The 26,586-nt window shown below is 39.3% G+C and overlaps 1 protein-coding gene across 2 annotated transcripts in view; it reads left to right on the top strand.

Annotated features, from left to right (window-relative positions):
* Positions 1-26,586, top strand: part of Cul1 (cullin 1) — a 398,967-nt gene that overhangs the window by 82,703 nt on the left and 289,678 nt on the right. The window lies entirely within an intron of this gene.

Raw genomic sequence — 26,586 nt, 5'->3', positions numbered from 1 at the left:
CATTACCTTACATTTACTTGTATTAGATTTCATTAGCCACTTTTCAGACCATTGCTGTAATTTATCTAAATCTTCTTGAATATCTAATTGGTTTAAGTGATAATTTGCCATTCCACACAATTTTGTATCATTTATATATACTATGAATAGAAGTGGCCCAAGAACGAAACCCTGAGGAACTCCACTTGTAACATTTTTCCATCTAGAAGTTTTTCCATTTAAAACAACTCTGTTTTCGATCATTCAACCAATTACTAGTCCAACTTAATAGGCTACCACTTATTCCTTGTGAAGCTAATTTAGTAAGTAGTCATTCGTGGGAGACAGTATCAAAAGCTTTTGCAAAGTCTAGATATATTAAATCTATATTGTTTCTTTTGTCATAATTCAAGATAACTGTGTTGTAGAATTAAAGTTAGTCATGCAAGAACATTTCCGTCTGAAACCATGCTGGCTATCATTTATCAAACAGTTACTTTCTAAATGATGTTCAGTAGCATCTCTGATGATTGTTTCCATCATTTTTCATATGATTGAAGTCAAACTTATAGGCCTGTAGTTGGTTTCTTTTTGTCACTTTTTTGAATATGGGAGTAACATTAGCTAGCTTCCATTCTCTTGGGACATCTCCGGATATGATGGATTTCTTGAAAATAATTTCTAATGGAACAACAATCTCATTTTTCCTTTCCTTTTTGATTCTTGGATGGATGCCAACCGTCAGGCCCTGGTGTTTTATTAACTTTTGAGTTTCTCTATACACCTTTCAATTTATACTTTTGTTATATTTACTGCAGTAAGTTTACCCTAGACTTTTCACAGGTTTCAGTTTGGAGTTCACTTTGAGGTGTTTTGTTTATGAATACTGAGCTAAAATAATTGTTTAAAATATCACACATTCCTTCATTTGAATATTCAAATTGACCATCAGCAGATAATAGTAGACCGATGTGATTCCTAACAACCTTTTTATCTCTAATGTAACTATAAAATTCTTTGGGATTCTCTATGAATTTATCAGCAATATTCATTTTGTATTGTGGTTTTCGTTTTTTTTTTTTTTTTGTCTTTTTTAAATCTCTCTGTATTAATACATAACTTTGATAGTCATTAGATGCACCCGAGCACTTATATTTCTTGTAAGCCTGTCTCCTTTTAGCAATACTTTTTTCAATTTCTTTGTCAAGCCATTTTGGGCGAGTGATTTGGGGAATGTCTGTTCTTAAAAGGAATGTAAGTATGAATCATCTTAGTGAGCATATTTTTAAATATTTCCCACATTTGATCTACAGGTCTTTCGCTTAATTTTGCCTCCCAATCTGTAAGCTGAAGCTCCTGACGTAGTCCTATGAACTGAGCTTTACTGAAATCGGGTATTTTAGAAACACAAGTATCTATTCTAAAAAAATTTAGTAGTTTGAATCTAACTAAATTGTGATCGCTATTTGTAGTATATGGACTAAAGGAAAAACATGGCCTGGTTAGGTACTTAAGAGAAGAAGAAAAAGAAATAGCAAGAACAATTCTAAAAGAAAAAATGGAGATCAAGAAGTAGAAAAGGAAATAGAGGAATGTATAGAATGGGACAATACACAAAAGAAAGAAATTGACCTCCAAAGATAAAGGTCACAAGTGGTAGCAGAAGACATGTTAGCTAAATCAGGAAAGTTGGCAGAGTAAACACTATCACAATATATGGATTAAAAGAGAAATGAATGTTGAGGAAAGAAAAGAGAGAAGACACTAAGAGGTGAAGCTAAAGAAAAAAAAAAAAACAAGAAAAGGACAGATTAAAAAAAAAAATTATATTGGAGTGTGTTAAACATGAGGCTGAGAAAATGGTATATTCAGGTAAGGTAACGAAGGGAACTGAAAATGAGATGGTGAGGAAAAAATTAAAAGTGGTTTATACTAACATAGACGGATTGGTCTCGGGATTAAGTGAACAAAATGATTACCTGTCAGAAGAAAAACCAGACATAATGGGAATTGTGGAGACAAAGGTTATAGATGGTAAAAAGGTTATAGATGGTAAAAAGAGTGTGGAAATGATCATGACACAAATTGAAGATAGTGACATGAAAAGCAGAAAGTTTGTGGTGATTGTGCCCCCCCAAAAATGGGCACTTTGAAAAAGAGCGAGTATTCTAAAATGATAAAAGAAACAAGGCATTAATTAAAAGAGATGCTGAAGTATGGAGGAAACCTGGTAATTATGGGAGATTTTAACTGCATTTTTTTTTTTTTTTTTTTTTTTTTTTTTGGGGGGGGTGGGGGAAGAGATGACAATGAAAGGTGAGAGGGACTTTGGGAAAATGTATTACTTGACATCCTATAGAACATAAAATGACATAATGGGTAAAAGAAAATACCAGATATAGAAGTAATGAACTGTCAAGACTAGATTTGATATTTACATCAGAACCTGAAATTGTGGATAAAATTGAGTACAAGACACCATTTGAGAAGAGTGATCACATATTAATAGAGTTTGAACTAAAGGAGGAAGTATATATATATATGTATATACATACATATATATACATATATATATATACATATATATACATATATATACATATATATATACATATATATATATATACATATATATATATATATATATTATAGAGAGAGAGAGAGAAATAAGAAATACAGGGAAGGACAGCTGATGTATAATAAAACAGACTTTGGGAAATGTAAGAATTTTTTTTCAAAATACAAGTTGGGAAAAATTCTACAATGAAGAGACACAAGTGGAAGAAAGATGGATGATTTTGATGACTGAAAAATTTACAGTACCAAGATAGAAACAGGAACAGGAAAAGGTGTATATTAAGTGCTGGTTTAACAGAAGGTGCAGTGAGGCAAAAAATAGAAGAGATAATGCTTGGAAAAGATTGAAAAAAAGGCAAATATATATCAAAGGAATACGTAAAAGTGTGCTGAGAGGAAAAAAAACAACCTATGAAAGTAACAATAGAAAAATGTAAAGACCAACCTAAACTATTCTATACATATGTGAATAGTAAACTTAAAAACAAACAAGAAAGGTTGAAACTACGTCATGGAAATGTACACAGAAGATTTAGAAATGGCTGAAGTCATGAACAATCTTTTCAAGTCTGTTTTCACTAGAGAAAACTTACAGCATTGGGATGAAGGGCATGAAGTGGGATTACCCTCATGAGGGAAATAATAACACAAAAAGAAATAATGGATCAATTAACAAACCTTGATGTCAGGAAATCGTATGGTCCAGACGGAATTGCAAATTGGATACTAAAAGAATGTAAAGAACTAATGGACAAAATACATAACATGTTGCTCACCCAAGGAAAAACACCAAAGTACTGAAAAATGCCATTATTGTACCAATATATATGAAGGAGGAAACAAGGAAGACCCAACAAATTACAGACCAGTTTCCCATACAAGCACGGTAGCCAAAATTTAGGAAAAAGTTAATAACCCCTTACCCAGCAAAGATGAGTAAACTCATCTTGGCCCAATTTTTCTTTTTCAGAGTGCAACAAGTAAACTTGTCCAAACATAATATTCAAAAACACACAGATGAGTATAATCATTAAATTAGGGCCATTCTCAGCTGTCAACGAGTATACTTGGTGAATTGTACATCTGGCAGCCTTGTCTTTTCACCTTGGGATGTATTTGTTAGTGATAAGGTATCAATCAAAAGAAGCAGACTTGTTGCTTTTGCACATGTACACTTTTAATGAATTATGCCCAGATGTCAAGCTCAGATGAGAATGAATATGAAGCTTCAATTAGAAGCTTGGATACATCAGATGAGTGTGCAAGTTCATTTGACAATGGCTATTCTCTCTCAAGTGAGGAGGTGGAGGATTTACAGCATTAGTGTCGACATGTATCAGAAAAAAACGTGCTTTCTCCACCATCATGTTTCCCATTCACTGAAAATCCTGGATTATCAATTGTACATACATACCAATACCAAAGGCATTTTCCCCCTTACAAGGGAGGTAGCCAAATAAACAAAGGCATAAATACCATTCCTACCCAATCCATCCCTAATACACTCCACTCCCCTCCACCCTCTACCCTCCCTTTTATCTTGACACCTCCAGGATGACGGATCATCCCTGCACCATGGCCACTGCCCTGGTTAACAGTGTTGCAGCAAGGCCGCTTCATAAAATCGGTGACCTCCCTCTGTCCCTCCATGCAGAAAAGGAGATGGGGAGAAATCCCTTTGGGCTGTGCCAAATTTTTCTCGCACATACTACCTCACCCCCATCCCCCACCCATTACACCTCATCCATATACAACCATTCTCCATTCACCACTGTCTTCTGTCCTCTCCCATCCTTCCTCAACAGACATTCCACTCTTCCCCAAAGCCCCTTCCATCCCATCCATCCATCTCATCCTAGGTCGCCCCCACATGTTCACTCCCTCCACTTCTGCCTTCCACATTCTCGTTCTTTTCATGTGTCCAAACCATCCCAACACTCATCTACCCTATCCCCCAACTCCCTTAACACCCACGTTCTCCTCACCTCATTTCTCACTCTATCCAACCTAGTAACCCCCATCATACTTCTCAGATACCCCATCTCAAATACATTCAAACTCCTCTCTTCCTCTCTTATGTTCCATGTTTCTGCCCCATACAGTGCTGTCGGCACAATCACTCCTTCATACAATCTCCTCTTAGCATCCATTCCCAAATGTCTGTTTCTCATTACACTTTTGAATTCACTAAGGCACTTGCTTCTCTCAATCTACATTCTACCTCCACTCCTCCCTTTCCTGCTACTTTTGAACCCAAGTATCTAAAACTATCCACTTCCTCCAGTCTCTCTCCCTTAACCCCTTCCATACGGTGCCGCACACGTAGGCGTCATGGGGAGCGAGTGTATTCGCGAGGCTGCCATATCGGCGTCTTGATTATATTTATTGTAGTCGCCCCTCCATAATGACATTCTTTCTAATTCTTTTGTAATCGCATTTTCTATGGTCATCAAAATTCACGGGTGAAGAGAGAACGATCGATATAAGCGGTGACTATATTTTATGATGCGAGTATTATTACGACACGTCGTACGGCTGGCATTGGCTGCTGCCACCGAGATCTAAGTCCATGACGCCTACGTGTGCGGCACCGTATGGAAGGGGTTAATGCTCACCTCCAGTTTGCCGCCACTTTCACCCCTTGTACATCTCATCACCTTACTTTAACCTACATGTATCTTCAACTTCCTTCTTTCACACACTCTCCCAAACTCTCTCACCAATTTCTTCAATCCCTACTTGGATCCCGCTACAAGCGCAGTGTCATCAGCAAACAACAGCTGGCTCACCTCCCACTTTTCTCCATTTTCCTTAACCATTTCCATCCCCCGACCCACCATCCTTGCATTTAAATCTAGCACCACCCCATCCATGTGTAAGTTGAACAGCCAGGGCAACGTAACACATCTCTGACGAAGTCCCACCTTTACCTCAAACCACTCGCTCTCCATTTCTAATCCTGACACACACTCTATTACATACATACATATACCAAGGCTTTTTCCCCCTTCCAAGGGAGGTAGCCACAAAGGGAAAGGCATAAAAACACTCCCACCCATTTCATCCCTAAATACACTCCACACTCCTCCCACCCTTCCTCTCATCTGAGCACCTCCTGGATGACGGGTCATCCCTGAACCCTGCCCACCGCCCTGGGTCAGAAGCAGTGCCGCAAGACACAGTACATCCACAGCAAGGCCGCTTCATTTAATCGGCGACCCCCCCTCTCCGTCCCCCTTTGCATATAAGGAGAGGACGGGGAGAAATCCCTTCGGGCTGCGTCAAAATTTACTCACACATACTACCCCACCCCCACCCCCCCCGCCCATTCCTCCTCATGCAGTCACAACATCATCCATATACAACCATTCTCCACTCACCTCTGTCTTCCGTCCTCTCCCTTCCTTCCTCAACAGACATTCCCCTCTTCCCCAAAGCCCCCTTTACCCCATCCATCCACCTCATCCTAGGACGTCCCCTCATGTTCACTCCCTCCACATCTGCCTTCCATACCTCTTTTACTAGTCTTTCTTCACTCATTCTTTCCATGTGTCCAAACCATCCTAATATTCTTTCATCAACCCTCTCTCCCAAATCCTTTTTCACCCCTGTTCTCCTCCTCACCTCCTCATTTCTCACTCTATCTAGCCTCGTAACCCCCACCATACTTCTCAGACACCTCATCTCAAACACATTCAAACTCCTTCTCTCTTCTTCTCTTATGTTCCACGTTTCTGCCCCATACAGTGCTGTTGGCACAATCACTCCTTCATACAGTCTCCTCTTCGCATCCATTCCCAAATGTCTATTTCTCATTACACTCTTTAAACCACCAAGGCATTTACTCGCTTCTCTCAATCTACATTCTACCTCCACCTTCACTCCACCTTTTCCTGCTACACTTGCACCCAAGTATCTAAAACTATCCACTTCCTCCAGTCGCTCTCCCTTAATGTTCACTTCCAGTCTACTGCCACTTTCACCCCTTGTACATCTCATCACCTTACTTTTACCCACATTTATCTTTAGCTTTCTTCTATCACATACTCTCCCAAACTCTGCCACCAGCTTCCTCAATCCCTCCTCTGACCCTGCCACAAGTGCAGTGTCGTCCGCAAACAACAGCTGGCTCACCTCCCACTTTTCTCCATTTTCTTTAACCATCTCCAATCCCTGACTCACTACCCTAGCATTCACCTCTCGCACCACCCCATCCATGTATAAGTTGAACAGCCAGGGCAACATAACGCATCCTTGACGAAGTCCCACCTTTACTTCAAACCACTCACTCTCTCCATTTCCAATCCTATCACATGCTCTACTACTCACATAAAAACTCTTGACAGCTCCCAAAAGCTTTCCTCCTATCCCATAAATCTGCATAACCTCCCACAGTGCCTTTCTGTCTATGATAGGGTAGACACACTCTATTACTCTCATAAAAACTTTGACTCTCCTAAAAGCTTTCCTCCTATCCCATATATCTGCAAAACCTCCCTCAGTGCCTTCATGTCTACCCTGTCATAAGCCTTTTCCACATCCATAAAAGCCAAAAAAACATCCTTACCTTTTCCTATAGCTTTCTCACATATCTGTCTTACCACAAAAATCTGATCTACACAACCTCTACCTGTCCTAAATCCACACTGTTCCTCACCAATTACTCCCTCTGTTCCTCTCCTAATCCTCTCAATCAAGATCCTCCCATAAGACTTCCCAACTACACTTAACAAGCTAATCCCTCTGAAACTACTACATTCACACTTGTCCCCCTTTCCCCTGTAAAGTGGAACTATACAGGCACTCCTCCAGTCCTCTGGCACTCTACACTCTCTCCAACAAACATGAAATAACCTCACGAGCCAGTCCACCATCACTGTACCTCCTTTTTTCAGACATTCTGCATGGCATCCATCCAGACCAGGTGCCTTACCTGCTCTCATCATCTTAACAACTGCCTTCACTTCATCCTTCCTTAATTCTCCATTTTCCTCACTCATCACGGTCATTTTCTTTGCACTTCCCACCGCAACTACCTTTCCCTCCCTATCCTCCTTCACATTTAACAACTTACTAAAATACTCTGCCCATCCTCCTCTTACTGCCTTCTCTTCCATTATCATCTCTCCATCTGCACCTTTTACCTTTTCTTTACTTGATTCACCTCCTCTTCCTCTCTTAATTTCTTTCCAAAAGATCTTTTTATTACTTTCAAAATTTTCTGTCATACTCTTATCCCATTTCACATCCGCTCTCCTGTTTGCCTCATTTATCTTGTGCTTAACTTCTCTTTTCTTCTCTCTGTACCTCTCATTTGATTCCTCATCCTATTTTGTAACCAATCTGTGAAAGCTCGCTTCTTCTCTTCTACAACCTTCTTTGTTTCCTCATCCCACCATTCACTACCCTTCCTTCTATATCCTCCCATCCCTCTTGTTCCACACACCGTCTTTGCACACCTTATGACTACCCCCTTGAACCATCCCCATTCCTCCTCCACTCCTAGCTCTACTCTATCCTTCACTCCTTCCCACTCCTCTCCCAGCTTCTTCTAGTACTCCCTCTCCTTTTGTCCTTTTCCTCTTTCTTCATCTATCCTCCACTCTCAACTTATCTTCCACAAAAAAATGATCTGATATTCCCCCACTCTCTCCCCTTAGATCATGTACATCCTTAACTCTTCCTATTATACTCCTATCTACCACTACATAGTCCATTAATGCTCTATCTACCACCCTTCCATCCACCACCCTCTCCCATGTGTATTTATGCTGGACTTTCTTCCAAAACACTGTATTTGCTATCATCAACTCTAGACACATCATCAACTCTCCACTGTGATTCTTTCCTGAAACTCTGCATTTCCCAACCACTACATGTATTGGTTCATTTCCTACCCTAGCATTAAGGTCTCCCAATACTACTACATTGATGATCCTCCCTAATCCCTCTATGCACTCATTTAAATCTATTCAAAAAGCCTCCCTCTCTTCTACACTCTTCTCACTACCAGGCCCATATGCACTTACAAAAACCCACATCTCCTTTCCCAGTTTCACCTTCATCCACATTAACCTTGAAGAAACCTCTTTCCACTCCACTACACATTTACCTATCTCTTCACTTACTAGTATAGCCACCCCTTCTCTCCCTCGCCCTCTCTTCACTCCAGAGAACCTCCCAACTACACTCCCAAACTCGCACTCACCCTTCCCTCTCAACTTAGTTTCACTGAAAGCCAGCACATCCATCTTTCTTCTCATAAAACATACTTCCTCTCTCTTCCCTTTTACTCTTATCTGTACCATATCCAAGCACATTAAAAGACCCAAACCTTAGGGTACTGGTTGGAAAACTCCCAGACCCTCTTATGCCTTTACTTTTTTTTTAGGATTTTCAATTGTAGAATTAGATATAAAAGAGTAAAATAAGTGTATAATTTCCATGTACTTTTGATTAAAAAATTTGGGGGGGGGAGGGAAGATGAGTTATCTCATTTTTGCTGGAAATGGTATTTTCAGAATAAAAATTTTAGTGAAATACTGGTAATAAATAAAAATAAGTTATTTCCATAATCATTATGAAAAATAATATAAAAAAGAAAAAAATTGTCTTGAAACATTTCAACAAAAAAAAAAAAAAAAAAAAAAAAATTGCTGGTAAGGGGTTAAGAGCAGATGAATAAAACATCTGGAAGAAAACAATATATAAACCCAAGACAATTTGGATTTAGATAGGGAAGATCATGTGCCACAAATTTGATCTGTTTCTACTGAAGACTAATAGGTATAATACAAAAAAGGGACGGATGGGCTGATTGTGCTTTCTTAGATTTACAAAGAGCTTTTTGACAAAGTACCACATAAAAAATTATTAAGAAAGCTGGAAACCATAGGAGTGATACAAGGTAAACTAACTGAATGGAGGATTTTTTGCATGGAAGGAAAATGAGGGTAGTGCTTAGAGAAGAGTTCAACTTGGGAAGAGGTGATTAATAGAGTTCCACAGGGATCAGTATTGGCACCAATAATGTTTGCTATTTATGTGAATGATATGAATGAAGGTGTGGAATGTTACATGAGCTTCTTTGCAGATGATGCAAAATTGCTGAGGAAAGTGAATACTGAAACAGACTGTGAATCGCTGCAGAGAGATCTGAACAAGATTTGGAAATGGAGTCAAATAGGAAGTGGACATCAAGAAATGTAGCATAATGGAATTTGGAAAAGGTAAAAAAAGAATATCGGGATAATATAAAATAAGTACAAAGGAAGTAAAGAAAGAGTAATCATCACAAATTACATGTCCCCCTGATAAACAGATAAACAAAATTGTCGGAAAATCCTACAACTTACTAAGATCAATAAAGGAGGCTTTTACCTACTTGGACAAAGAAATGGTGAAGGAAATTCTAGTCACACTGATAAGGCCTAGATTGGAGTATGCTGTGACACTATGGTCACCCAGCCAAAAAGAATATCAAGAAAATTGAAAGAATCCAGAGAGCAACTATGGAGATGGCCCCCAACACTTTCAAAACTGTCATATGAGGAGAGATTGTCAAAATTGAAAATACCTACTCTTGAACAAAAAAGAGAAAGAGGGGACTTATTAGTGATCTATAGAATTATGAAAGGCATGAAAGTCCTCGACAGAGAAGACTTACTAAATTGGGATAATAGGAATACAAAAAGGACTTATAGAAGAGATCTGGAAAAAAAAAAAACCGCTTTCCACACAGTGTGTGGATGTCTGGAACAAACTGTGTGCAAAAACTATACACAAATTATAGAGCAAAGTAGACACTACGAGATACAAAGATGGGACACCGCAAGCGTAGCTCCCCTTTCCAAAGGATACAACTAGGTAAACACACACACATGGCTGCAGCGAATTGACACAACACAATGCTCCTCAAATTGCCTTTAATAGGCAAAGCTAGAGTGAAATAATTACTATTTGAGGGAGCAGGGAGAAGCAATTACATTTCAGGGTCACAATAGGGGTAAGATATTGCCGATTCCAACTTTACGATAGTCATAGAGGAAAAATAGTGATTGTCGTCATGATGCAGAGATGGTGACACGTATCGATGCTACCTTTGCCTTTCAAGCAAAGCTAGATTAAGGTAATTTGCAAACTGAATAGATAGGAAAACAAAGTTACTCAGGGTCACAGTAAAGCCATAATGTTGCTGATTTCAATTTTTTGAAGAAAGGGAGGGAAAATAATGGCCTATGTCTCCGAAGTCGCTCACAATAGAAAACACATACATACATACATACATACATACATACATACATATACCAAGGCTTTTTCCCCCTTACAAGGGAGGTAGCCAAAAAGGAAAAGACATAAAATCATTCCCACCCATTCCATCCCTGAATACACTCCACACCCCTCCACCCTCCCTCTTAGCACCTCCTGGATGATGGGTCATCCCTGCACCTTGTCCACTGCCCTGGGTCAGAAGCAGTGTCACAAGACACAGCACATCCACAGCAAGGCCGCTTCATTAAATCAGCGACCCCCCCCCTCTCCGTCCCCCCCATACATAAAAGGAGAAGACGGGGAGAAATCCCTTTTGGCTGCGTCAAATTTTGCTCACACATACTACCCCACCCCCCATCCCCCTGCCCATTCCACCTCATGCATCACAACATCATCCATATACAACCATTCTCCATTCACCCCTATCTTCTGTCCTCTCCCATCCTTCCTCAACAGACATTCCCCTCTTCCCCAAAGCCCCCTTCATCCCATCCATCCACCTCATCCTAGGACGTCCCCTCATGTTCACTCCCTCCACATCTGCCTTCCATACCTCTTTTACTAGTATTTACATCACAAACCATTGTCTTTCATTGCTATATCCACACTAATAATGAATGGTTTTAGTTAGTGTCATCACATATATGAGCTGGGTTGCCAGCTTGTGTGTCGACCGTGACGTCACGAAGTTATGTGTGGCTGCAGGGCGCAACCAGCGCACAGTCGTTCATCAGCTAGTGAGTTGAATAGACATAGCTGACATTTACACTGGTAGCAGAGCGTAGTTGTATATGGCTTCAATGATGGCGTGTTTGACAAAGTGGCCACCTAAACTAGAGAGTGAAGAGTTTTACGAAAACTGGAAGAAAGATATAAGTACAGGTAGTCGTTGACTTACGACCAAGTTCGGTTCCAACAGACAGGTCATAAGCCAATCTGGATGCAAGTTGGTCTTTATATACAGTATATATTACCCTTTGAATATTATTTTTGTTACTGTATATGTATATATTGTATATTATATTTAGCATACTGAAATAATCTTAGCATCTTTGAACTATGTTGTATAGTATTTTTTTTACCTTTTTATAATTTTATCTGATTTTCTTTGGGAAACAGCCTAGGCCTAAGCATACTGAATAAAATCCTATCATCTTTGACCTATGATGTTTAATACTATTTTTTAACTTTTTTATTATTTTACCATCAGACTTTCTTTAGGAAACATATGTGTATTGAATAAAATGTTATTATCTTTGAGCTACATTGTTTAATATTCATTAACTTTTTTGTAATTTTCGTTAGGAAATGTAGCCTAGCCCTATGCATACTGAATAAATTCCTGTCATCTTTGACCTGCAAATACTTTTTTGTTGGTTACATTAAAATCAATGCAAGGCAAAATTAGGAAAATTTTTATTTCAAAACACATTCTTTTCGTTTACGTACTGTACCGAAAATATTGTTATCGACAACAGACTAGGCATAAACAAAGTTTACTGTTTCATTTTATTAATTGCAAAGCATAAAAATACAAAATGTTGTACTGAACATATTGTTATCGACAACAGACTAGGCATAAAAGTTTTACTGTTACATTTTATTAATTGCAAAACATATAGAAATACAAAATGCAAGGCAAAATTAGGATTTTTTTTATTTCAAAACACATTCTTTTCCTTTACGTACTGTACCGAACATATTGTTATCCAACAAACTAGCCTAGGCATAAAAAAAGTTTTACTGTTACATTTTATTAATTGCAAAACATATGAAAATATAAAAATACAAAATGCAATGCAAAATTAGGAAACATTTTACTTCAAACAAACAAAATGAAAGAATATTTAGCTGGCTGGGATGCTGACGCTGTCGGCAGCCTGCCAAAACTATCGTACTCGCATCTCGCGGCATGCGGAGTAATTGTTTCCTCGCTGCCAGGTATAACATTGCAATTCTATTACTCTATTAAATGTTAAATATTATTGCACTATCTTGTGGTCATAAAGTCGATCAGTCATAAGTTGCATAGGTCGTAAGTCGACGACTACCTGTATCTGGTGTGAATTGCTGATAAATAAACAAGCTCTTGCGATTCACTTGTCATTGTTGGGGAAAGCACGCGAGGCCTCATCTGAAATTCCCACTACTGATTTAAAGAGACAATTTAGTACCTTCTATGAACTCTATAACCTTCGGAGAACCTGTGATATAAACATTCGAGATTTTGTGTCAAAATTTGAGCATGTATATTTCAATTTACGGAACAAAGAATGACACTACCAGGTCCAGTGAAAGCATTCATGTTATTATCTTCATGTGACTTGTGACTTAAGTGATAATGAGCGCCAATTGGCTATGTCTGCAGTTACGGACGTGAATTATGAAAACATGAAGTCTGCTTTTTGTCGTATTTTCGGTGGAGGAATAAGTGGAGTAAATTCAGCTGTGTCAAGTTCAATAAGTGATGTAAAGACTGAAGAGTGAGCCTGTATTTATCAGCCAAGAAGAAGAGAAAAATTAAGTGATTTATACAAGCAGTGGAATGCGAGGTAGTGGAAGGAGTGATGGCGGTAGATACAATTCTTCAGTAAAGAGACAGAATCGTGTGGGTCATGACGGCAGAGTGTTGAGGTGTGCAATATGGGGTTCTAAATTTCATTGGGCCAGATACTGTCCAGATTCTTATGAGAATAAGAATACCGGTGGCGATGAGAAGGAAGATAAGGAAGAGATGGTTCACCTGTCATTATTTATGGGTTATGCGGGTAATACTGACCGACAAGGAAAACTACAGACTCTAGTTGAAGAGGCTAAAGATTGTGCAGTGTTGGATTCAGGATGTTCAACCACAGTGTGTGGAAACGAATGGCTTGAGAATTTCTTGAGTGGACTCAGTGCTCATGAACATGATAAGATTGTGGAAGAGAGGTCTACATCCACATTCACCTTTGCTAATGGTGCTATGGTTCCTTCCATTAAGCTTATCACACTGCCCTGTTCTATTGGAGGTATGTATGGAACAATTATGACAGATGTAGTGGAGTGTAATATCCCATTGTTGATGAGCAGGAAATCCATGAAAAGGGCAAGGATGAGCATAAAGTTTGATACAGATCAGGTAAATACATGGAGTAATAAATGATTTGAAAATCTCATTGTCAGGTCACTACCTGTTGCCAATCTCAGTGTGACTAGGCTGGGTGGGCAAGCCAATTGCCTTGACAGATCTGTGGGAGGAAGGTGATGTAAATAACAAAGCATTGAAGCTTCATAGGCAGTTTGGGCACCCTACAGCAGTTAAACTTATTAAGCTGATCACTGATGCTGGTATCAAGTATTCTGAGCTAGAGCGGGCTGTCAAAAGTGTGATTGAAGGATGTATCATTTATCTCAGACACAAGAAAGCCAGACCTAGACCAGTAGTTTGTATGCCCATGGCATCTAAATTCAATGGAGCCATCGCTATGGATTTAAAGTCGTGGGGCAAGAAATATTTCCTTGTCATTGTCGATTTAGCCACCAGGTTCAGTACTGCAAGAATTATTGGGGTTAAATGTTCCACTACAATTGTAATAGGTTTATTTCTGAGCTGGATTGTTTTATTTGGAGCACCAGGAAAAGTTCTCACTGACAATGGCTGTGAATTCAATAATGAAGACATGAGAGCATTAGGGGAAGCATTCAATATCAAGATAATAGCAACATCAGTGGAATGTCACTGGAGTAATGGAGTATGCGAAAGACAAAATGCAGTGATTGGAGACATAGTGTGTAAAATCATGGCTGATGGTGAATGCGTCTCAGAGGTTGCTTTGGCTTGGGCAGTATCGGCAAGAAATGCTCTTTCTTACCGCACTGGTTTCTCCCCAATCAGCTAGTTTTTGGATTCAACCCTGATCTACCCAATGTTTATGATAATGACCTTCCAGCATTGGAACCTACTTCAGCATCAAATATTGTGAGAACTAACTTGAATACCCTACATTTAGCAAGACAGGAATATATGAAGTCCGAAGCAGGAGAACGTCTAGCCAGGGCTTTATGACACAACATACGTTCAAACGACCAAATTGATGTCCAAAATGGTGATGAAGTCTCCTACAAAAGGAATGACAGCCCTAGGTGGCATGGCCCTGGCATTGTGATAGGCAGAGATAGGAAACAAATTTTAGTGAGGCATGGAGGAGTTATGTACATGTTCATGAGTGTAGGCTGGCACATCTTCCGCACCAGAGTCCTACAAGTGAAGCTCCCCATGTTCAATCTAAAGATACGCAAGAGGAATCTGAACCAACACCGAGAGAGTGTCCACAAGATGTAGAATCTGAATCGGAAAGCGGTGGCGAGACGCAAGATGTTGAATTGGAAAATGATGGTGAGTTAGACAATTGTGAAATGAGTGGTAATTCAGCTGGTGAGGTAGTTGCTCCAAACCAACCTGCAAGACTTTTGGTTGGTCAGCGGGTACAAGGTATACATTCTGAAAGTGGCGAGTTGATGGCTGGGTGAGTGGTGAGCCGTGCGGGAAAGGCCACTGGTAAATACCAGAACTGTTATAACTTCAAGTGGGACTCAGATGGGAGCATATCTTGGGAGGATCTCAATAAGGACTTCAGTGAATGGGAGATCATCGCTGATGATGTGGAGATGATGGTTATGTTCACTTCGGAAGAGGTTTTGGCTGCCAAGAACAAAGAAATCAAGAATTGGCAGGATCATGATGTGTATGAGCGAGTGGATGATGTAGGTCAGAAGGCATTGTCTGTCCAGTGGGTTGTGACGGAAAAATATAAGGAAGGACAATCAGTGGTTAAGGCTCGTTTGGTCGCAAGAGGTTTTGAGGAGGACACATGTGAACTTTGGAAGGATTCTCCTACAAGTTCCAAAGAAGCGATGCAGTTGACTCTGGCACTCACTGTGACACTTTAGATGTGAAGGCTGCCTATCTGCAGGGTAATGATATTGAGAGGGTGGTACACTTGTGGCCTCCACAGGAATTTGCTGGTGGCAGTTTATGGAAATTGAAGAAAACTGTTTACGGCCTGTGTGATGCTGGTAACTGGTATCTGCGAGTGAGGAGTCAGTTGTTGAGCCTTGGATTGGTGGTGTCATCACTGGTTCCAGCATTATTTTCTTGGAGATATAATGGTGAGGTCACAGGCATTATATGTGTCCACGTTGATGATTTCCTTTGGGCAGGGACACAGGATTTTAAGAAGCAAGTAATTGACCGTTTGACCCAGGTATTTCTGATTGGCAGCTCAGAGTCCAAGGCCTTCAAATATGTAGGTTTGAATGTCATTTCACACCAAGACGGCAGCATAACACTAGACCAGTGGCAGTATGCATCGACCTTGACACTCGTGATGATAAGCAGACAGCGAGCCTACATAAAGGCGAGTGAATTGTCAGAATCAGAACGATCGGAGTACAGGGCTATCGTGGGACAATTGAATTGGATTGCCACACATACCCAGTCTGATATAGCATTTGATGTGTGCGAACTGAGCATTGCATGTCGCCAGGCTACTGTAGCAGACCTACTACGACTCAACAAGGTGATTAACAGAGTGAAAACGGATAATGTAAGGTTGTTCATGCCTAAGATGGAGAAGCTTGAAGACTGTTACCTTGAGTGCTTTTCGGATGCTTCGTTCGCAAATTTGATGGACAGTGGGTCACAGGGTGGCTTTGTGATATTTCTACGAGATGGCAATGAGAAGAGATGTCCCATTTTCTGGCAGACAAGAAAAATTAGAAGAGTCGTTAAGTCCACGCTCTCAGCTGAGGCCATGGCACTTTTGGAGTGTGCCGAGTCTTCAGTATATTTGGCGAGGATCCTTTCTGAAATTTCTGGGTGTCCAGCTCTCAAGATTCGGTGTTTCGTCGACAACAAGAGCTTGGTGGATGCTCTTTACTCATGCAGAAGTGTGGACGATAAGAGGTTGAGGATTGACCTTGCAGTATTGTGGGATATGCTGGAACATGGAGAAATCGCAGAGGTGACCTGGGTGGAAACATCAAGACAACTTGCTGATTGCCTCACTAAGGGGGCGTCAACTGAGCGACTTCATGCTGCAGTTAGCTAGGATTAGGGTGTTAACAGCATCGATGTGTACATGTATCTTCACATATTTGTATGTGGATCATTTGGGCTCATGGGGAATGTGTATGTACCTGTATGGTATGTACCTGCATCATCACTTCGTCACATATTCAAGATGAAGTACACAAGAAAGAAGAAAAGAGGACGAGTGTTAGTATGTATCATCACATGTATGAGCTGGGTTGCTGGCTTGTGTGTTGACCGTGACGTCACGAAGTTATGTGTGGCTGCAGGGCGCGACCAGCGCACAGTCGTTTGTCAGCTAGTGAGTTGAATAGACATAGCAGACATTTACAGTTTTGAAGGCTAATGAGTATAGTAAAAAAAGAAATACATATAACAACAGCTTTTTCCCCCATACAAGGATGGTAGCCAAAAAACAAAGGCACAAAATCCACTCCCACCCATTCCATCCCCACATACTCCCCTCCCATTCATCCCCCCTCCCCTGTTATCTTGGCTCCTGGATGACAGGTCATCCCTGCATCTCACCCACTGCCCTGGGTCAGAAGCAATGTAGCAAGGCCATTTCATTTAATTGGTGACCCCTCCCCCTCTATCCCCTCCTGTAGAAAACAACTGACCTATCATCCATTTTTCTATATTTTCTTTAACCATCTCCAATCTCCAGTCCATTACTCTTGCATTTACCTCTTGCACCACCCTACCATGTATAAATTGAACAGCCAAGGCAACATAACAGATCCCCAACAAAGTCCCATCTTTACCTCAAACCCCTTGCTCTCTCCATTTCTAATTCTAACATAGGCTCTACGGCTCTTGTAAAAACTCTTGACTGCTCTTAACAGCTTTTTCAATACCTCCCACAATGCCTTTCTGTCTACACTGTCATAAGCCTTTTCCAAATCCATAAAGGCCCAAAAAACATCCTTACCTTTTCCTAAAACTTTCTCACATATGCCTTAAGGGGGCCGTCACGATGAATTTATGAAACAAATTGAAATATTCGAGAAAAAAAATTCCATTATTTAGTGGCCTTTGGCAAGCCAGTCCTGAAATATTTCAGCGAAATATAAAAAGATAAAGGAGTTATGGCTATTTTCCTGACCCCCCTACTTCCCAGTACACCTTCGCTGCACATATGTTTGACTAAGTTATTTCATCGCAATAAAAATGGCACAAATGCGATGTATTTTGTTATTCACTAATAAAGACTAGCTGAAAACTTGTCCTACACGTGGGGATAGCACTTCGCACTCATGATTAAAATGAGAGAATTATTGTGAGTAAGCGGAGAAAGCAAATTGTCGCTCCTTGGAGAAATTTTATTTACTTTTATTTGAAGCTATAATCATTTCAAGAATGCCTAAACATTCGAAGAAGAAACGTGCGTTTCATGAAAGCTAAGAAACTGAATCAAATTATTGAGAAAGAGTATACTTCTGCCTCAGTTATTACTGGAGATGACTCATAGCAGTGCTGCTGTGTGCACACGGACTCCCTAAAGCTGACCGCGCGTTATCACACTCCTATAGCCCTCCACATCCTCATTTCTCAAATGACATCACCGCAAACATCGAGCATGTGTGACGTACCATCACGTGCCTCTTCAAATGAAACGCTCCGAGTGCTTTTCGTCACGAGCGACTGTCATTGATCATAACTTTGGAAGGACATATAATCTTCTTTCTCACTTGGTTGGAGTCAATCCCATCATTGCAAAAGCACTTGAGGAACAAGACAAAGACACAGAACGGAAAGGGACACCAAAGACCAGAAAGAGGAAGAGAAAACTATCATTCAGCTCCGATTTCCAGCCGGGAGCTTTCTAGTAAGCGAACCTAGCGACAATGAGGGAGGTGGTGCCTCCTGAAACCCTCTCCTTCTGAGTTGCTAATATCTCGTAAAAGGGGGGACCAGGTACCAGCTACACTTTATAATAACATGTGAATGACATAGAATGCATGAAGATTGGTGCAGAGAAAAAAAAATTCTAAATGAAATGTATAAAAAATGCAGGGAAATGTATTTTGAACTTCGAAGCTCAATATCTCAAAACTACCCCTTTCTCTACATTTTTTCTATCTCCTCCGTAACTACTTGGCCGATTTTAATGGGGTTTGGATCATTTGAAAGCTGAATAAATTTGTAAATTCCAGAAACTGTACGATGATTTTTTAGGTATTGCTATAGAGCATTTGTGGTACTTTTTTCAGCATGCTCAGTCAATGGATTAATGAGATAGAAAGTTTGTAATTGTTCAATTTTTTTTTTTTTAATAACTTTCATTGTTTTTCAACCAAATGATATGAAAATTGGTGGTGAACATCTCAGTATATGTATATATAACATATTAAAAATTCGCGAAATTCTGATCATAATTGACGAAGTTCATTTTTGAGCGCGATGGTCCCCATAACACAAAAATCTGATCCATGTAACTCCTAACTGTCCTAAATTCACACTGTTCCTCACCAATTACTCCCTCTGTTCCTCTCCTAATCCTCTCAATCAAGACCCTCCTATAAGCCTTCCTAATTACACTTAACAAACTGAAACCTCCTACCACTCAACCACACGTAGGTAAGTGAAATTCTTATAGAGTTAAGATTTAGACTTAATTTCCTCACATGAAGCTAGATTACATGATCTAGAGAATAAATTTGAGCAGGAAAAGGATATAAACTTGGCTCAAAAATGAAGATTGATAAATTGAGAAGGGAAAATGAAACTTTGATAAATGAGAGAAAAAATCTAAACATAAGAAACATAGGAAAATGATAGGTCAACAACAAATGAGGATAGGGGAAATAGAGTAACCATTAGAAATATCAATGAACAACAGGAAAGAGATAGCCAGGAAGATGTAATATAAAAAAAAAAGAGAGAGAGAGAGAGTCTCTCTCATCAGAGATGTTGTAAGTCTAGGTGCATCTTATTCTTTGAATCCCAAGAAGAATAGAACACCTCACGGAAGTTATGTCAAGAAAAAGAAATGCAAATGTTTAGGAAAATTAAATCAAGAACTCAAGGAAGGACTTGGATGTAACAGACTAGATTGATAGCGTGTATAGGTTAAGCAAATATAAAAGAAATTCTGGACATACAATGAAAATAAAGTTGCAAGCCATGGCAAAAGAAATAATCAGCAAATCTTGGAAGCTAGCATGAAAGGAAAGGTTAGAAAATATTTGGAGTAGGAAATATGCTAAGGAAGAGGAATGAGCAAAGACACAAAAGCTCGTAGTGGAAGCCAAAACTAATAGGACTGATGATTTTTTTTCCCTCTGTAGAAGGTGAAGGAATGGTTTCTAAGAAAACGAGAAGGCAGTATTACAAAGTAAGCACTACAAGGAAACTTAGAATAGCATGTGCTAATGTGGATAGTTTACTATCAGCTAGGTTAGAAATAAGTGACTACTTAAGGATAAACAAGTCTAATATATTGCGTCTAGTAGAGACAACTCTGAAAAATAAAATTATACACAGTTGGGGAGCAACAGATACATCTGGAGAAGAGACAGAGAATATCATAAAGGGTGGAGGAGTAATGTTTGTGGTGAGATGTGACATAAAGGTGGAAGAAGTAAATCTGAGTGAGGGCAGGGCTGAAGCAATTCATCTAAAGATCAGTATTAAAGTACACAATAGAAGAGACCTCATGGTGGCATATGTTCCCCCCAAGGCAAGAGCTTGGGATGAAACTGAATATCAAGAAATGTTAAAGGATACAACTTCCTAAAGAAAAATATTGAATAAAGTAGTAACGTAGTCCTTATTGGATATTTTAATTGTGGTGAAATCAACTAGGAGGAGGTCCATAAAGGATTTGTGGGAAAACCCTGTTTCGGCTGTGGCATTCCTTGGGGAGATGGGACTGCTCGAACAGACAGTGTAGGGAACAACAACAACTGGGAGGAACAGGAAGCAAGTGGCAAAACAGATTCCTGAGGAAATACACTGATGAGTATAAAAATGGAAAACACAGTGACCTAGTGGGTAAAGGAAGTGACCTGGATAAGAGGAGATGACACTCCCACAAGATTAGATATGTTACTAACCAAAAAGCCAGATATCATCAGCTCCTTGAACTACCTTTGCCCAATAGTAAATATTAAGAAGATAAAGCAAAGACAAATACAAAAGAGAAAAGTCATCAAAGTTCAGTCATTAAAAGATGCTGAAACAGAAGACAAGTATCAGGTAGCAGTAGATGAGAAAATTAATCTCAGAGAGGAAGCAGCTGAGGATTGGGAAGATCTGAAGGAAATAATTAAAGGTGTAGCAGAAGAAACGTTAGGAACAAAAATGGTGGGAGGAAGTAAGAAAAGACATACACCATGGTGGACAGAGGAAGTAAAGTGTGCAGTAAAAGAAAGTGAAGGCACTAAGAAAGTGGTTGAGACATAAAACGCTTGAAACAAGAATAGAGTATGTCACTTCAAGAAATAAGGCAGAAGAAGTAAAGAGAACAGCAAAACAAAATGTTTGGAAGAAGTTAGGAGAGACAATAGAACAAGATCTAAAAGGTAGTAAGAAGAAAATCTTTGGATTAGCAAAATCATATAGAAAAGATAAGAGTATGGTGCATAACATTAAAGATGACAAAGGTAATGTTATTGTAGAACCCAACAAGATAAACGAGAAATGGCAGAGTTATTTTGAAAACCTACTGAATGTGGGAGGTGAAGACATAGATGAAAGTATAGAGAACGAAGAGGACGTTAAAGAGAGACAAGACCAAGATGATGAAATAACAAGAAATGAGCTACAAGAAGCCCTGAAGAAGATGAAAAACGATAAAGCACCGGGATGTGATGCCTTACCGATCGAGCTGATAAAGGAGGGAAGTGATGCCCTAAAAGAGAAGATATTGACAATATTAAACAAGGCCTGGAGAGAAGAAACTATTCCACAAAGTTGGGGCAAGACCATTATACTACCGGTCTATAAAGGTAAAGGCGACTCAGGTTTCTGTGGTAATTACAGAGGTATCTCTCTCATCAATCAAGTAGCTAAACTTTATGAAAGAATCCTAGAAAAGAGGACAAGAACAGTGATAGAGCCAAAACTAGAAGAACAGTTTGGATATAGAAAATATAGAAGTACATCTGACCCCATTTTTATTTTAAGAATAGTCATGGAAAAATGCTGGTAGTATAACAAAAATTTGTATTGTGCTTTTATAGACTTGCCAAAAGCATTTGACTCCGTTCCAAGAAACAAATTATGGAAATGTTTAGTGGAGGAGTATAAAATGACAAGCAAACTGCAGAAAACCATAGAGAGTACATATAAGCCATGTTCGTGTCTTGTTAGAACTGGTTTTGAGAAAAATGAATGGTTTGATATAACAACAGGAGTGAAACAAGGTAGTGTTTTGTCCCCATTATTATTCATAGCATATATGGATAGCATTATCAAAAAGTATAAAAAGAGAATAAGAGATCAAGGAGAAGGGGATGGAGATATTCTAGTGTATGCAGATGACATTGTCTGCTGGAGTAACGACAGATTACAGTTAGAAAGAGCTCTAAATTGTTGGAAAAGATGCTTTAATGAGGCAGGACTAAGCATTAACCCCTTCCATACGGTGCCGCACACGTAGGCGTCATGGACTTAGATCTCGGTGGCAGCAGCCAATGCCAGCCGTACGACGTGTCGTAATAATATTCGCATCATAAAATATAGTCACCGCTTATATCGATCGTTCTCTCTTCACCCGTGAATTTTGATAACCATAGAAAATGCGATTACAAAAGAATTAGAAAGAATGTCATTATGGAGGGGCGACTACAATAAATATAATCAAGACGCCGATATGGAAGCCTCGCGAATACACTCGCTCCCCATGACGCCTACTTGTGCGGCACCGTATGGAAGGGGTTAATATTCAGAAGACTGAAATACTAACCATCACAAAAGAAAATTATGACATTGCAGAAATAATGATTGAAAATGTTAAAGAAGCACATTGTGTTAAGTATCTGGGAAGCATATTTACAAAAGATGGATGCAAGAATAGGGAAGAGATAACTGAAAGAATATCAAAGTACAGTAGAGGTGTCTGTGCCTTGTACCCTATCCTAAAAGATATAAATGTACCTACGGAGGCAAAGAAAAATATTTTTGAATCAGTTTTGGTACCAATTTTAATGTATGCTGCTGAAAGCTGGACATTAACATCAAGAGACTGGAGCAGAATTCAGTCGGCAGAAATGAAAACGTTGAGAGCAATAGTAAATAAAACCAAAAGAGATCGAATTAGAAATGATGAAATAAGAGAAATGATTGGAGTAAAATCAACTAGAAGCAAAATAGAAAAGGCACAACTAAGGTGGCTTGGGCACGTGGAGAGAATGGATGAAGAGAGAATTGCAAAGAAAAGATGGAACTGGAGACCAGAAGGTAGCAGATCTAGAGGTAGACCGAAGAAAAGATGGAAAGATGGCGTTCAAGAAATCCTAGAGGCAAATGGATTAGGAAAAATAGAGGATTTGAGAGGACAATCGGGAGAAGTGTGCTGGCCCGACCGACAGGCTGTAAGCCTACCTGGGAGCAGAAGTAAGAAGTAAGAAGAGACATGGTTGCATATGTTCCCCCCAAGGCAAGAGCTTGGGATGAAACTGAATATCAAGAAATGTTAAAGGATACAACTTCCTAAAGAAAAATATTGAATAAAGTAGTAACATAGTCCTTATTGGATATTTTAATTGTGGTGAAATCAACTGGGAGGAGGTCCATAAAGGATTTGTGGGAAAACCCTGTTTCGGCTGTGGCATTCCTTGGGGAGGTGGGACTGCTCGAACAGACAGTGTAGGGAACAACAACAACAACAACTGGGAGGAACAGGAAGCAAGTGGCAAAACAGATTCCTGAGGAAATACACTGATGAGTATAACAATGGAAAACACAGTGACCCAGTGGGTAAAGGAAGTGACATGGATAAGAGGAGATGACACTCCCACAAGATTAGATATGTTACTAACCAAAAAGCCAGATATCATTAGCTCCTTGAACTACCTTTGCCCAATATGAAAAAGTGACCACATTACAATTGAATTTCAGCTGGAAGATTAGGAAATGAGATTGAATTTTAGGAAAGCAGATTATTTAGGGTTGAGAAAATTCTTTGAAGAAACAAACTGGGAGGAATTCATGAGTACCACAGGAATAAGGAGGAAATCTGAAATCTTGACATTTAAAACCTAGGAGTGAATAAATATGTGCCAAAGACGAAATAGGAAGAAGCAAAAACATGATTAGTTTAACAAAAAGTGTGAGATTGTAGAAAAAAGGTCTGGGATGTGGCTTGGGAAAAATGGAGGAAGAAAAGAAGCAAAACAAGCTTACAAACAAGCTAGGAATTACTAGACCAGAATTTGCAGGGAGGAAGAAAGCAAATTTGAAAGAGGTGTAGTAGAAAAATGCAAAGATGAACCAAACCATTTTACAGGTTCATAAATGGTAGATTGAAACACGGGGAAGAAATCATCTAGTTAATAGTAGATGGTGAGGTCTTTGAAGAGGCCTCAGCTCAGGCATAAATATTGAATGAAGGTTCCCAGTTGGTCTCCGCAAAATAACACAATTTTTTGAAGAAAAGTGAAGGGAGCAAAAAACCAAGTTTAGCAGATAAATGCAGAAGTGAGGGAAGTGCTGGGATCTAATGATCCTGGGATCTAATGATCCTGGGATCTAATGATCCTGGGATCATTAGATGTGACAAAAGCCTCAGGACCTGATGGGATCTCAAAGTGGATACTTAAAGAATGTAGGGGACAACTAGCATATAAGATCCACAGTCTTATTACATAATCATAGAAGGCAATGTGCCACTTGATTGTAAAATGGCAAACATTGTGCCAATTCACAGAAGTGGAAATGAGAAAATACCACTAAATTATAGGCCAGTATCACTAACCAGCGCAATAGTGAAATTATTTGAAAGATTGATGAACCAAATATTTTGAAAAGATGAACATTCTGACAGTTTGGCTTCAGATTGGGAATGTTATGTGTGTCAGACCTTTTAAGCTTTTACTTGAATGATTGATGCACTACAAGAGAGAGAGGGGTGAGTGGCAATGATGTACGGAATAACAGTGAGACAGATCTCCATCACTAGATGTGTCAACAATGGGGTCTTCAGGTTTCCCAAAGGGCTCACATTAGATTACATTTACTAGAACAGCTTTATTTTATTATCATTCAGAATACCTGTACATTTCAATAACATTTTAAATGTAACTTGGCCAGAACCAATGGCCTCAAATGAATGACCATAACCTAATTCCACAGAAATAACTTCTGTCATCATATACAAAACAGTTCTTATTTCACAGGTGTCAAGCTGCATCAGAATCTACAATCCATACATTATCTAACATATTTTAACCAAAAACTGACATAGAGAGCACACAGCCCCAAGCACTCGTCATTTTCATAATTGGGTTCAGTGCTGGCACTATTTGATTTATTTCTAGACGTTCTAATTTTGGAATCTATAGACCTATTTAAAAGGATAATGGCAATTCTTTCTAATGTGCATTATACTCAGGATTTTTATTGTTTTATTCCTGGAATGTCATCATTTTCTTTCATTAATGATTTTCTTTCCTCATGCAAAAAAATTTCAGTGACAACTTATTTTTTAGAACTTCATAATTTGTTTCCAAAGCAGTTACTAGCATGCTATGAGATTCTGGCAGACTTGGTAACAGATAAACTGACCAATCCTCTTCACTTGCATCTTAGATGGTCACCTATATCACTAAGTACATCAAATATTTCAGTCATTATCTTTAAAGGAAAGAAGAGGAAAGGGAGGTGCTTAAGGTGAACTGCTTAAATGAGAAAGAAAAGGAGTACTAGAAGCTGAGATATAAGTGGGAGGGAGTGGAGGAGGAATGGGGATGGTTCTAGGAGAGAGTCACAAGGTGTGCAAAGATGGTGTGTGGAACAATGAAGACAGGCGGAAATAGAAGGAAGGGTAGTGATTGGTAGGATGAGGAAATAAAGGAGGTTGTAGAAGAGAAGTGAGCTTTCATGGATTGGTTACAAAATAGGATGAGAGAATCATATGAGAGGTACAAAGAAAATAGAAATAAAGCATAAGATAAAGGAGGCAAAGAAGAGAGCAGATGTAAAATGGGGTAAAAGTATGACAGAAAATTTTGAAAGTAATAAAAAGATGTTTTGGAAGGAAATTAAGAGAGGAAGAGGAGGTGAATCAAGTAGAGAAGAAAAGGTAAAAGGTGCAGATGGAGAGATGATAATGGAAGAGAAGGCGGTAAGGGGAAGATGGGCAGAATATTTTAGGGAGTTGCTAAATGTGAAGGAGGATAGGGAAGGAAAGATAGTTGCAGTGGGAAATGCGAAGAAAATGAGAGTGATGAGTGAGGAAAATGGAAGAGAAATAAGGAAGGATGAGGTGAAGACAGTTGTTAAGATGATGAAAGCAGGTAAGGCACCTGGTCTGGATGGATGCCATGTGGAATGTCTGAAAAAGGGAGGTACATTGATGGTGGACTGGTTGGTGAGGTTATTTAATGTTTGCTGGAGAGAGGGTAGAGTGCCGGAGGACTGGAGGAGTGCCTGTATAGTTCTTCTTTACAAGGGAAAAGGGGACAAGTGTGAATGTAGTAGTTTCAGAGGGATTAGTTTGTTAAGTGTAGTTGGGAAGGCTT

Source organism: Oratosquilla oratoria, unplaced genomic scaffold (assembly GCF_046742065.1).
Source record: "Oratosquilla oratoria isolate Oo_2021 unplaced genomic scaffold, ASM4674206v1 SCAFFOLD50, whole genome shotgun sequence".
NCBI classification, from domain to species: Eukaryota; Metazoa; Arthropoda; class Malacostraca; order Stomatopoda; family Squillidae; genus Oratosquilla; species Oratosquilla oratoria.
This window is presented reverse-complemented; position numbering and strand designations above follow the sequence as displayed.